This window comes from Lissotriton helveticus, chromosome 7 (genome assembly GCF_964261635.1).
Source record: "Lissotriton helveticus chromosome 7, aLisHel1.1, whole genome shotgun sequence".
Classification (NCBI taxonomy): Eukaryota; Metazoa; Chordata; class Amphibia; order Caudata; family Salamandridae; genus Lissotriton; species Lissotriton helveticus.
The window spans coordinates 687,374,866-687,389,665 of NC_136068.1; positions in this window are offsets into that span (position 1 = coordinate 687,374,866).

Genomic DNA, 14,800 nt, shown 5'->3' on the forward strand with positions numbered 1-14,800 from the left:
TCAGAGCACTTTACATGTCATGCCAAGAAGTTTACTCCAGATTCATGTGAGCAGTGCTTGATTTGAGCCGGTGGTTTCTCAGCATTTATTTGTCCACATCGGGGCTTGTAACAGTCTGCCACATGGTGGGGCTGCTTATCTATTTTACAGATGAGCACAATTGTTTATGAATTCAATATACATTAAAAATTACTATTGACTGCAGGCCACGCTATTCTTATGGCTTTGGGGGCCTGGAGTAGGCTGAATTGTCACTCTTGTAGGAGTGTGATGATATGTAATTGTGTTGGTACTGCAACTGGCAGTGCTGGGAGGGGCAATGTGTGGTGCAAGCTACAGGGTCCTTCTGACGAGGAACCTGACACTTATTTTGTTTTCAAATTAAGCACTACAGGTGAGTATTTGTGTGGATCATAAGAGTTGACCAAAGAGTGTAAAAGAATACAGCATTAAGATAGTTAACAGTCAGGAAACAAAAATAACAATACAATTAAGGTAGTTAATGTTCATATATTGCATGAACAACAACATTTAGGAACAGGAAGAAAAAGGGCTTAAGAAGGCTGACCGTCATATGATGCACATAACCCCAGATGCACATACAGATGGCAATGAATGAATGAATGAAAATAAATTTATAAAGCGCTCAAATAACAATTGGTGTCAAGGTGCTCTGAGCCATATATACATTCTTGAGGCACAAAATAGAAACAATTCAATAGAAAGAAGGTCAATCTACAGAGAGAACAACCATGTTTTTAAAGACTTTCTAAAGGCCAGATTATTTTCCATAGCTCCCAGATAATGGGGTATAGTATTCTACAGTTTGGCAGTGGCTATAGATAAGGATCTTCCTCCCCATTTCGCCTTCTGAAATTTAGGAATAGCCACCAGTTTGTTTTTGGTGGAGTGTAGAGGACTTGCCTTGTGTGCAGTACACAAGGCCTTAAAAGTGACTCACTAATGAGCAACCAGTGGAGCTTAACCAATTCATCAGCCACCGATTCATGACTGGGGAGGTCTAAGATGAGCCTTGCTGCTGCATTCTGTGCATTTTGCAATTTCTTGATGGAAAACTTGTTGATGGTCAGGTACAAGGCATTACAGTAATCGATTCTAAACAAACATTGCGCCACAATAACTGTTTTGCACTCAGACTGTGGAATATAGGGATGGACTGTCTGCAATATTCTGACCAGATTGAAACAAGGGGTTTCTGTTCTGTTTTCTTGTGAGTGAAAATAAAGACAATCATCCACTATTACCCCAAGATTTTACTGGTAAAGACGGACTTCCCAAAGATTCGGGCCACCAATTTCTGTTCCAGATGGAAGATTGACTTTCAAAGTTGATCACCTCTGTCTTCTCAGCATTCAACTTAAGGGAATTTTCCCTCATCCAGGTGACAATTATTTTCATACAGTTGTTAAAATTGATATCCCTAGCTGCTCCATATTCTGACATAGATACAATGATCTGTGTGTCGCAGTGCTTAATTTGTTAAATATTAGGTCCAGGTGCTCAACTTTTTGTAGGAGACCACAACCACTTTCCCCGGCTCCACCCACTGCCTCCACCCACCAGGATGCCTGAACCCGAACCCCGAACATTGGCATTTATGTAAAACACCTAGATTAGCCAACATGGATGGCACAGGCTTCATTACTTTCTTTTTAGTATTTTGTTAATGATGAGCTTTCTAGAAAGTACAGCAAGTCTGCCAAAAACCACAGACAACCTTGCCAATTACCATGCATCAGGGGGGGGGTGCGTATGTGAATGTGCATGTGTGTAATCACCGAGAAACAGAATTTAATCATGGTGCAGTGGAGAATGTGACTTGTGTATAGTGCTACAACAACCCAGTCTGCAACTAAAAGCATTGGGAATATGCAATTCATTTTAAAACATAGGCAATAGGTTACTGACCTTCAGTTTTAAGGGTTTCCAGCAGTTTCAAGATCTATTTAGAACTTCTCATTGCTCAAAAAGGTGTAATGTTTGATATTTAACACTTTTCATTTACTTCATTGTTTGGTTTTATTCGCAAGAAAGTGTGACTCTCAGTGTCACACATTTGCCAAATTAATGTTACTCATAAGTCCATTGAAACCCCCTTTGGAATGTCTCACATTGCAATCTGAAAACGTGCCTGTTAAACTTTACCATACACCACTTACTTTTAGCACAGGAGATCTTTTACCAGAAGGACATTAACCGCCCTGTCCTCGGTCCTGCGGGATTTTTAACAGACTGACTTTTTCCACTCACACAGGACTTTCAGCTCATTGGGCCATTCACCTACAGGGGGCCGTTCTTTTACTATAAAGAGGTTTTTTTTTACCCACAGAGGCCTTTTGCCTCAAGACACGCCACCTTCTTTCAAGCCTCTTCCTGAGGTCAGGTCATCTTTTTTGGTCTCTCCGGCCGATTGGAAAGAAGCTAAACTGAAGGAGTCTGTCAGGATTCATTCATTTGCCCCTCAGAGAGAGGGAGAGAGAGAGAACCCTTCCCTACACCGCCTGCCCCAGCACTGCACCCACCATAGCCTTCCCTCTTCATCCCCTGGCTTCTCTCTTCCCTTATATTTTACGCCACTCTAAAATGTTTTCCCTTTTCTCTCTTAGTCTCCTTCTCCAAAAGAGCTCCCTCAGCCTTTCCCTCTCTGGAAGCCCTGTGGCGGGAATGTGGGCAGTTTGGGTGGGTCTGTGAGAGAAGTGAAGTTCCCTACTCCCAAGAGACTAGGTATTTGAGGAACAATGGGTACACTGTCACCACACGGCTACAGTGGGGGCCAGGTAGCTGCTCGAGGCCCATGTAGTGCTTTGATTCCAGTCTTTCTGATGTACAGTAATGTAGCACTTAACAACAACAACACTTAAGATGTAAATGTAAATGTAAATGTGCTGGACTTGTAAAGCGCACAGCTGCCCGTAAGCGTCCCGGCGCTTGCTTAGGGAACCCGTCCTGGTATTCCCCTGTGAGAAACCCCGGCAGGGTGTCCACAAGGTGAAAGCCAGGCATCCCGCCGCGAGGGGCCGTAGTGGAGATTAAGCAAGCTATTGCCCAGAGTCGCAGAGTGTGACCCCGTGAGTTGAGTAGGCACCAGAGCGAGAATTGTCGAGTCCTTGGAATTTTGAGCCCGAGACCCGCCGAGGTGGGGAATCGAACCCTGGTCCACGGTCGATCTCAGCTTCCAGGTCTGCCGCCTCTAACCACTGAGCCACGCTTCTCCACACACTTTTACCTAGTGGCACCCCACAGCACCATGACAGTAATACTCGTTGTCTCACCTTTGACCTGCAACTTCGGTGGCACTGGCAGGAGCATACCGCTGGTGCTGGCAAACGTGTCCTATATATATATATATATATTCCTACCACATGACGCATGTGCAGTTTATACTGCGCATGACTGTACACAATACAGCCGGAGACGGACCTGAATTGTCAGGACCCAGCCTGCCTAAACCCAGCTCACACGCGCCACCTATTAGCCCGCCCCGTCCTCAACCATAATTAATCAAAGGGTGCGACATGCTCCTTGAAATGCATGCAGTCATGCACTACTGACATCACTAACGTGATGCAGTCATCAAGCCTGGACCTGGGTGGGCCATCCTCTGGACATACCAGGCAGACATGCATCGGAACCGAAGGAGTTCAGGACAGTTACGTACATTAGTAAATTTATTTTCAATAATTAATGGGCCCATCACACAAGGTGAGAAAATCCATAGCCGCGGCCTAAGCACCAGAAATCACTGGCACAAATTAAGCACTGGTGATCGTCCGCAGAGGATAAACAATTAGGCTAAGAGCCACTTGCTTTTCAACCACTTGAAAATGCTGGAGGTGTGTTTTCAAGCTCAGATTAATAGAACAGGTGTAGTCTAATCTGGCACCAACAATGGCTTAAACCACTAAATGACAAAGACGAAAAAAGCAGCTAGATACTACTGAGGAAATCTGGAGAGCAAGAAAGAGGGCTAAGTCATACTGGACTCCAATGTTATTATTGTGTTATTTGGGATCACACATAAGCACGGATTTGCTGACAGATAAGTTTTCACCCAAGGACACACTTCACCACCCACCACCATATATTCAGTTTTGTCAAAGTTGAGTTTATGCTACTGACACTACAATACAATGCTAGACCTGCTCCATACCATTTTAGAAGAGCAATGCAGACTAACAAATTCCATCTAGAACAAAAGGAGCTAATCATACATGGAGAAACAGAGACCAACAGAGTGGCTGATTCAGTGGCTCCATGGTGATCTTAAAAAGGTGATGTGTTAGAGAGGTGTCCTGGGAACTTCAACAGCCATTGGGAGAAAGTAGAAAAAAGGAGGGAGCTGGGAAGGATGGTTCTGAGATTAATAGTCACAGTTGGAAAATCCTGTGGCCAGGAGACAATCCAACAGGATGGGCTATTTAATGGTGTTAAATTCCGCTGACAGGACTAGCAGAATCAGGTCACTGACCCCACCATGATCAGCTTCTCAGCTGCGATGAGGTGTGCCTGCGTCATGAGGGGAAACTAGCCCTAGCCATGTCTAAACTGATAGTACTTTGAGGCACTTATATTCGTTGTTAGCCGTGTGGCCATTCAGAATCTATAGAGCAGCCAGGAGAAGGGGCAATATTCCTAACATCAAAAATATCCATTTCATGTTTCATGAAAAGAGAAAATATGAATTATAACCTACATTGATCAGGAACACATCAGTAATACAGAAAGGGGTGAGAATATATCTCAAAGAGTCCAAACTGTTTAGGTGAAAAAGTTTCAAAATGTCAGCAGTGCAGGGATATGTGGAAAAATCAGATTTCATTTTGCATTAGGCTTCTTGGAGAGTGCCAGCTAACACGGGAAACAATGAAATCGTGAATATAAGATTGATACTTGAGCATTGGATCTTGAGAATCTTGTAATACAAAGATTTTAGATAATCACAAGCCGCATGGATGGAGAGGTGGCGAGTGGGAGGATATGTGAGTTCTGTAGAGGTATTCTGGGTGGAGGAGATTCTTATAGAATAGAGCTCTGTACTGGCATCAAAGAGGAGGTTTTGTACCACTAGACAGAAACTTTAGAGACTAGACCAGAGCTTTCTGTCATAGAGACTATGCCACCTTCTTTCTGCTTGGTGGGTTTTAGTGTAGCCATTGTCAAGGAGATTATTCTGCCAGCGGAAACTTGGCATGGCAGTTGTAGAACATTTTGTGAATAGGAATCAACGTATTGGCAAGGGAGGACACCTTGGTTCGTGTAATTGTATTTCATTGTGTATGCTCTGTCCCAGTATGCAGACTGTAATCTGCTGATTGAGGCTCTCACCCATCGTCGTTGCTCCAAAGAGGTGTGAGGTGTTGCAATTTTACCAGCTATTATGTATGTGTTCAGAAAGTGTTCTGTTTCATTTAAAGTCTGCCTGTTGCTATCTTCCTTGCCTCGGTGTGTATGTATACGCAGCATCTTAACTGGCTCTGTGTTCGTGTGATCATCGGTCGCAGTGTTCGTGCGCTTTTAACCCATTATGCCTGTGTTTCCTCTTATGTGATGGGATTCCCTGTCCCTTTTAAAATGTCTGTGATTCTAGAGTGGGTGCCTCCCAGTCCTGTGTACACATTGTGATACTCATACTTTATTCGTTACTGTCCTGTTGTCTCCCTGTCTCAACTACAGTGCCGTATGAGTTTGTTAACGTGGAGTGAAGGCTTGGTGGTGCTTTGATCGTGTATTCCTAAGCTGCCTATCAGTCCCTCTGTGCCACTGTAAGTATCTCACATGTACATTGGCAGTGTATTCATCCTCTTATTGTTAGTGTGGTGCTTGGCACTGAGCCCGGCTGCTCTACACCGCAATGCCAATGCATTTCCTGTTATGATGGTGGACATATTCTCCGTCCCTCACATTTTTCTCCCAGTCATTGTGTTGATGTGTTCCTGATGCTGCCCCGGTGTAGGGGTGCCTCTATTCCATCTCTGTGTAGTTACATTGCACATTCAAGTGCCAGTATGTTCCAAGTCCCTGACAATGTGGTTTGTTGGCTTCTTTGAGATGTTTTACTTTTCCCATATCTTAGTGACTACCTGTCCTCACCTCGGTGCACCCTGCACCAGGGTGATGTATGTGTCTTCCATATGTGAGCATGTGTATGTCTGAATGCAGGTGTGATTGTGGGTGTCATGAATGTCCACAGCACTGTTGACGAAGCCGCAACCATCCTGATATTCAGGCATGGTGTTACCTGTCACGGGGTCCGCCCAGAATGTTGATCAAACCTCTTTTGGTCTTATGGTTAGCATCTGGGGCACTGGGAGAGATGAGGTGCATAGGCAGCCTCACTGGGTGTGTGGGGGTGATAGGTGTCGATAGGGGTGATGGTGAAATAAAGAGTAGAGGGTAGGTAGACGATCCTTTGTTTGGATTATGTAGTTTGAGAACTAGCCTTGGTGCCTTCAATTTAAAACTCGCTGCTTTGACCGTAAGGGGGGAGAGAGTAAAATTGAGTTCAAAGAAGTCTGCAAATTTCCTGACTTCCTGCCTCTGTGTTTTCCGTATAATTATGGGTGTATCACAAGTGTGACATAATAAAAAGTATAGTACATAAGTTGCAGGTTTCAACAACAAAAAGTTTCCAGCTCAAATGGGTCAAATTTTACGAAAAAATATACACTACACATGGAATACCTCAGAGGCAGACCCTTTACGAAAGTTAACTGGTAAGCTTTCACTTGCTGATTGCCGTATTAAGGTGTTAAACAGGAAATAATTAGAAGAAAACTTTTCCCAAACACAGTAAATGTGTGAAGAAATTACAAATCAGTAACATATTACTACCACAGAAAGAGACAGAATTTCCCTTTTCTTGCTGCATAATTTAGTTTACCAAACCACATAATTTAGTCCTTCATTACTGCCTAATTTCAGTAGCCCTACATGTGTGACAGTCCAACTACGCACACCACAACTACCACATCAAATACTCTCTAAGTCAGTCCCAGGCTATCTCCATTGGTACACTTCAAAAAATGAATAGAAAATTCGTAAAAATTAAATTCAGGGGGATCTTACAACGATTCCCCCCGAATTATCACATGTAGAGTCTGCAGACACAACATCACTGATTGCCAGTAACTCTGCGGATGCTCTCAGCTGGGCTTTGGGAAGCCTGAGGCTTGTGGTGGCGAGACCGCCATTATCAGTCGGTGTTTCCCTGCCGCAGACGACACACCAGCCTTGTGCAATTCTCGCTTCCCAGACACCATAATAAACACAGGAGGTGCTTGCGGTCAAAGTGCTGAGCATTTCAAATCGTTTAGACATGGGCTTATTTTTTTTTTATTTTCGTAAAATACTCTTGCAACTATACCATCCTGGAGAGAATGTTCACAACAAGCATCCATCAGGTGGACACGATGTAAACAGCCACTGCTTCATAAACTTCCTACATGGAACTTATAAGGATGCTGCAAGGTACCACGGAGGTCTTTGTCGTGTGAACTAGAACAAGGCCAGAAGTTCCTTTGTAGAGTCACAGAACCCTGTTGTGGCTTATAAAGAAAATTAGGGTGTGCTTTATTCCTATAAACGTGGCCATCTTTTCCTCAATCTACACCTTAAACACTTGCAAAATCATTTAGATTCGGGGCAGCACTAAAAACAGATGCAAGCAATTTTTCACCCACTTTTCTAGCTTTGTACATTATGACTGTACGTAGGAAGCCATGTCAAGAAGGAAGGCAGATAGTCAGTAGAAGAACCGTTTAAAAACGTGTTTCTACTGTGGTTCCCTTGGCAATACCAGTGATGATTCTTCATGGTGTGGAGGGTCAAGATGTCCGGTAACCCAAATACAATTTTTTTCATCACTCCACTACACGCACTGGACCTTTACAATACGATTGCTCATTCTCAGCTTGTCTGGGCTGCCTCCCAGCCTACTCTGTTCTTAATGCAATGATTCTCACCCCTTAAAAACTAAGCATTTGCGTACACCCACACTGCCGTTCGACCACTCGCCTTCTCCTGTATGTTGTGGCAGTCACAGGTGCAATCCTTATTATAACGGTTTTTGCATGTTTCACACCAAATCAGGAGCCAGAGCACTGCAGTGCTTCATTACATGATGATATAGTGTCAGAAAAATGACTCACGTGCACAGCAGTGAAAAATGTCCCTACAGTTCATGGAAAGTGACAGCAGACCAACGCCACGAGGGAAAGCAATGTGCCTACAAAACGAACACCACCAAAAATCACACGGCTGGACTGTTTTAAAAGGACACCCTGTACACTAATAAGACACAATACTCTCTCTCAGCGACATCAGACAAGTACCTCAAGATTGGCATTACACATTCGAATCTTCCCTGGCGACATGTTCCGGAACTTGTAAAGACCTTTGGCTACACAAACTATACAACAGTAACTATCAAACATACATATGAAAACTGCTTATTCGTCACAGTATTGATAATCAAAATCAAAATGAAATCGGAATCCATTCTGACACTGATTCCTTGAGACCAAGATTTGAAAGTATCAAAGTTACGACAGTGCTGCTATGCCATACTAATGGCAATGCTGCCCTATAAACATCTTTGTAACATAACATTACATAATAATAATAATAATAATACAGAATTTTATAAAGCGCGAACAGCTACCTCACGAGGAGGTGTCCCGGCGCTAGCTGAACACAGTTGACCTTGAGGAAGAGTGAGGGAGTTTAGCAAGGTTGAGTAAAGAGCCATGTCTTTAGCAACTTCTTGAAGCAGAGTTCAGAGGGGGCTTGTTGAATTGCTGGGGGCAGGGCGTTCCAAAACGTTGCAAAATTTGCCGAAAAGGTTCGACCCCCTAACCGAGCTCTTTTTGTTCGTGGGACATCCAGTAGAACATGGCAGTTGGACCGAAGCACACGGTCCTGAGAGTATCTCGGGAGCCTGGTATGAAAGTACTCTGGGCAAGTGCCAAGCAGAGATCTATAGGCCAGCGTAAGTGCCTTACATTTAATTCTGCTGGCAACTGGTAGCCAATGCAGTGATCGCAGATGCTGAGAGACTGACTGCTTGAAAGGAATTCGCAGCAGCAGTCTCGCAGCCGCATTCTGGACCCCCTGGAGTTTTTGAGTCAAATATTTAGGTAGGCCCAGATAGAGTCCGTTAGCGTAATCCAGCCTTGATGTCACTGTGGCATGGATAACAGTTTTCCGGCAGCTCTCCGGGAGAAGTCTCAAAATCTTCCGGAGGTCCTCAATTTACTCAAACAACAACCGGCTACTTGTTGAATATGCGGGGAGAAAGACAGGCTGTCATCCCACCTTACTCCAAGATTTTTTGCCGTACGGCTGGGTACGGGGGCTTGGCCCATCTCCGTTGGCCACCATAGTTCTGAGGGAGGAGGGGGACCTTTGCCAAAAAAGATTACTTCAGTCTTATTGGCGTTTAGTTTTAATTTGTTCGTATTCATCCAGCCGGCTATATCTTGGAGACATAATGTAACAATTCTCAACCAACTGCAGTTAAAAACATGGTCCTCAATTTCAGGTATTATTCTGGCAGTACTTCATCTCTTTTGTTCATTTTGTAATGGAGAACAACAAAAAAGTTATTGAAAAAGATTTCTAAATCACTTTTTACTCTCTGTTCCAATTTCACATTCTGTATTTACATTCTGAGCACCTGTTAAGTATGCACAAAAGAATGCCTATGCATATGATGCGTAAATGCATTAACTACTTTGTAATTATGCACCACAACTGTGTAAAGTTATGCAGTAGTAAATGAAACCAAGGTGGGGAGGTGGTCAATCAAGGGGAGGTTTTTGACTTGTGAGTTTATGAACCCCTACAAACTAACGAGTTGTTGAGCCTTCACTAACTTCTCTTTAATATTTTCTCAAACTTAAAATGGTAGAAGATTTGCTCTTGAGAAGAGCAGGCGTAAATTTCACATGGCATTCCCCACAATATGCCAGTAAAGTTTCAACTGGTGCATTTTTCAGGCCTGCAATGTTTGTAAATTGTGAAAACTAGCAATTCTGCCCAAATGTATAGGAGTAGTAACATGAGTGCGGATTTTTGTCTTTGTGTATAACAGGACATTTTTGATCCAAAGTAAAAATACATTTTGCACCCCAGGCTGAATGGCACAAGCCATGCTGCATCCAGGGAAGTTTATTGCTGTACAGTTTTGCTCTGTCGGTGCACACCAGGAGTGTGCACTCAGAGCAGCCCATGAATGTGACTGGTAAAGAAAGATGCGGAGGCCACAAAACAGACATGTCAACACATGTGTCTCAACCAGAGACTTCAGAGGTCAGATGAAACCAAAAAGTACCCTTCTAACCCCTCTTAACACCCCCCCCCCCACCCCCACCACCACCACACACAGTGTGTGGCCCACACGCACCTCTCACGTCTCAAATAGACCCACCAACCCATCGCCATCACGGTACCCTTTTCCCCTGCCACCCATGTGACCTGAGAGATGGTGCTTGCTTGGTATCCTAGTTACCAAAGCATTATGTAATTCGAAACCGAACACACCTTGCGTGCATCCGAAGCCATTTAATGAGTCACCACAACGCACATGCTAGGGCAAAAGTGGAACTGAATCCAGTGCGTAAGGCCAGGCAGCTATGTCAGTTGCCTTTACCGTTTTGTCTTAAGCAATAATGCCCCGGTGGTGTCGGTTTGAGGCTGCCACTCTCTTGAAGCAGTGAAACACCTACGAGCGGCGTACAATTTGGTGTACTTGGGACATGACATGTTCTGAGGGCTGAGGCAGCTCTCTGGCTCCAGGACTGTAAAGCCATGGGTCAAACGTATTTTGGGGCCACTGTTCCAAACAGTTCAGCTCACTAATATTACTGCAAATAGTCTCTGTGACACCCTCCCATTTCTCACATGAGTTCCAGTTTTGATCTAAAAGAAACATTTGGTATTGCTGTTGCATGAAACACAAACAATAGTTATCTGCAAAATGTCATTAATAGACTCACACATCACCCCCATTCAAATCAAATTGAAGCAAAACAGGAAACAATCTGCTCGAGTATTATTCAAGGTCAGCGGGGCAAGACTCCCTGCAGAACACAGCTGGGTCTTTCAGGGCCCCCCTGAAAGGCAGGGGCCCTGGGCCAGGGCCCACTTTGCCCATGCTTTAAATTTAAAACGTCTCTGAGGCTTTACTTGTTCTAGGACTCACTAGGCCTTTCTCAGACCTCTGGATTCTTGCAAGGCTCCAGAACAGGCAAATATCAAGGCCTCGTTGCCCCCCTCGTGCCGTACAAACACTTTACCTTTAGGCGGGCTCCACCTGTGACACCCTACTTCACTCCGGAGCGACAGGGCCGCGCCCCCGCCGCCGGGCGCCTCAGGGTCCTGCGGCCTCCAGGCTCCGTGCATTATTGAGCAAAGAGAAGAATCTCCAAACCCAGTCAAAGAGACGATGCTTATCCAGCCGCCAGCACGCCCCGAGGCTGCGCCCAGTACCCCTGGAGCCCCCGTACCCTCTGACGACCTCGGTACTCTCTGGTGATCTTGCAGTGACCTGGAATTCCTGTTGCGGGCCCAAGGCACGAGAACAAAGCTTCCTTTCTCGCTAATGAGGGGAGGCTCCCTGGCAGGTGGTGTACCTTGTTAGCTGGGGGTACCGCGTGCCTCGCCGGGGAAACACGAGCCAATGAGATACGGTGGCTGCCGTCCCCCGGGAGCGCCGCGAGACTCGAATGTCACAGGTGTGGAGGGCGTATTCAAGATAATGCTCTGCCTGGAAAGTGCGACACACGTATCTGTTCATGTAATGGCGGATCGGCCTTACAGTATGGCGACATCAAACCGCAAGCAACGCGATGCCGTAAGATGATAGCGCTACAATACCCACTATTAGGCACCCCACACGTGGGAATAGACTGTGAAATGTGCAATAGAAGGCAGGAGCTTACACTCTAATTTCAAGGCATTTTGCAAAGCTCTCAATTTTATACAGTGTATCAGTATCCCTTAAGTACGTCATCACATAGGAATGTTACTATTTTGTTCAGTAGTTTTGCAATTTGTATTGTCCTGCATTACATTTTTAGCCTGCAAAAACCGTAACCCTATTAAAATTTTACTGAAAGAAAAAGTGCAGAGACACAATGTAAAACGTGTAATATAGTGTTAGGATATAATGCCACTACTTGAGCATTCCGTCCATCATTTGTTGGCATAGCACTTTTCACCTTAAGTGGGATGGGTATGCCCAGACGTGGGTCCCTTGCTCACTGTGCCACTGGATTCAAGCTAACCTGGCTGATGAGGGGTAATACCCCGAAACCGGTCCCGGGATGCTTTTTTCCGGTCCAGGGAGGACCTGTGTCGTGTTGTAGCTATTCGCTGGGCGGCATACCAAGCACAGGACACAGGTTAGTCGGGTACTTCATTTATTGTCATATTGTACAGCAGTACATTCGTCCTCGTCTCTGTCCTGGTCATTGTCTCTCCTCTTCCTGTCCTGTCACCGGAACTGGTGTCCGGTGACGACCTGGTCACTCTCCCTTAGGACCCACAGGGTCCTAACGCCCTACTGTCGGTCGCCCACCCTATCAGGACATGACATCTCCCCCCTTGTTGCAAACAAATGTTCATGACACATTTATCATAACCACTGTCGCCCACCATTGACAGTCCTCATTCACAGTTACATTGATGAAGGGGAAAAACAAAAAGAGAGAGAGAGAGAGAGAGAGAGAGAGAGAGAGAGAGAGAGAGAGAGAGAGCACTTGTCATTCTACATTACTTCAATGAGTCTCTGTTGTTTACTGCATGCCCTTCGTTATTCTAGTTTCTCCATCGCTTCCTTGTCCTTTATCTTCTACCTTCCATATGGCTGCAGTTGTCGCTGCCATTTCTTCTTTCTCCGCCTTCTTTGTCCTTGAAATGCTATCTCTTTCTTGTTATTCGTTGTTTGTCGTAGACAGCCGTTATCATCCATCCTTTCACTTTCGTCACCGCCAGTGACTCTTTGGAGAGCTTGTTGTCTTATCATCTATATTATTTCTGTCTCAACACCTTTGGTCCTGGCCCTGAGGTGCCTCTTTCCTTTATTTCCTTGGTGGCGCTTGTCCGCTCTGCTCATTGCATGTCTTTGTCCTTTCTTTTTGCTGCTCTTTCTCCTGTGGTATGTCTTTCCGTGTTGCTCCCTTTTACCCCTTTTTTTTTCTAGGCTCTCCTATGTCCTTTTAGCCTTTTCTAGGCTCTCCTTGTCCTTTTCTCTTGTGTCCCTTTTGTGTCCTTTCTTCTTCTTCTTCTTCTGTTATTCTCCTTGTCCTTTTAGCCTTTTCTAGGCTCTCCTTGTCCTTTTAGCCTTTTCTAGGCTATCCTTGTCCTTTTCTCTTGTGTCCCTTTTGTGTCCTTTTTTCTTCTTCTTCTTCTGTTATTCTCCTTGTCCTTTTAGCCTTTTCTAGGCTCTCCTTGTCCTTTTCTCTTGTGTCCCTTTTGTGTCCTTTTTCTTCTTCTTCTTCTGTTATTCTCCTTTTCTTTTAGCCTTTTCTAGGCTCTCCTTGTCCTTTTCTCTTGTGTCTCTTTTGTATCCTTTTTCCTTCTTCTTCTTCTGTTATCCTCCTTTCCTTTTAGCCTTTTCTAGGCTCTCCTTGCCCTTTTTTTGTGTGTCTCTTTTGCTGTCTTTGTGTCTCCTTTTTCTCTCTTTTTCTTTTGTGTTCTCCTTTTTTCTTTCCTGTTTCTTTGGTCCCTTCTTTCCTCGTTATTTTGCTCTTCGTTCTTCTTTCTTCTTTTCTTTATTGCCTTGTAACTTCTCTTTTGCTCTTTCTTTGTCCTTGCGCAAACTTTGTCCTTTTATTTCTCTTTGTTGTTCTGCTTTCTTTCCTTTTGTTTTCTTTTCTTTTCTTTGTTGTGTCTCTTTTCTGTCTTTTATTTAGCCTTCTCTGGCTTCTTCCACTCTCTTGTTCTTCTTTCTTATATATGTATATATTCTTTCCTTCTTTCTCCTTCTCTAAGTCCTCTTTGTCCCTCTTTTCTTTGTTATTTCTCTTTTCTGTCTTTTGTTCAGCCTTCTCTGGCCTCTTCCACTCTCTTTCTTTCACTCTCTTTTGCTCCTTTCTTAACTCTTTTCTTTTCTTCTTTCTCTTTCTTTCTCTTTTTATTTCACTTATTATTCTTTTCTTTTCTCTTTTCTTATTGCACTGTCTTCTTTCTTTTTCCACTTGTGCGCTCTTTTGCCCGTTATTTATCCTTTATTCTTCAATCAAGACATTTATCTCCTTTGTCTCCCTTTTCAGACCTTTTCCGTGCTTATCTTTCTTTTCTTCTTTATCTTCTTTTTCTTCCTGTCTTTTCTTCTTGCTCGCGTTTTCCTTTATTCACCTTGTCTTATGTTCTTCTTTGCCCTTTGCCTGGCTTTGAAATGGCTGCTCTGTTCTTTCCTTTGATCATTTCTTGAGTCTCTGTTTCTTTTGGTATGCTATGTTGTGCTTCTTTTTCTTTATCCTTTATCTTTTTCTCTGGCACCTTAATTGTGTTTGTACTTATTCTCTTCTCTTTTATCTTCTTTTGCCCCTTATTTTCTTCTTTGTTGTTTTGTTGTGGGGATCTTTAGTCCCTTTCTACCTCTGTTTACCTTTGTTTCTCTTCGTGTTCTTTAATTGTCTCTTTTTCAATGTTGTTTCACTTATTTTCTTCTTCGCCTGGCCTTGAAATGGCAGCCCCGCTGTTTCTTATAGCCTGTTTCTCCAATGTCCCATAATCCCATCCTCGTTGCCAGTGTCGTGTTGTAGCTATTCGCTGG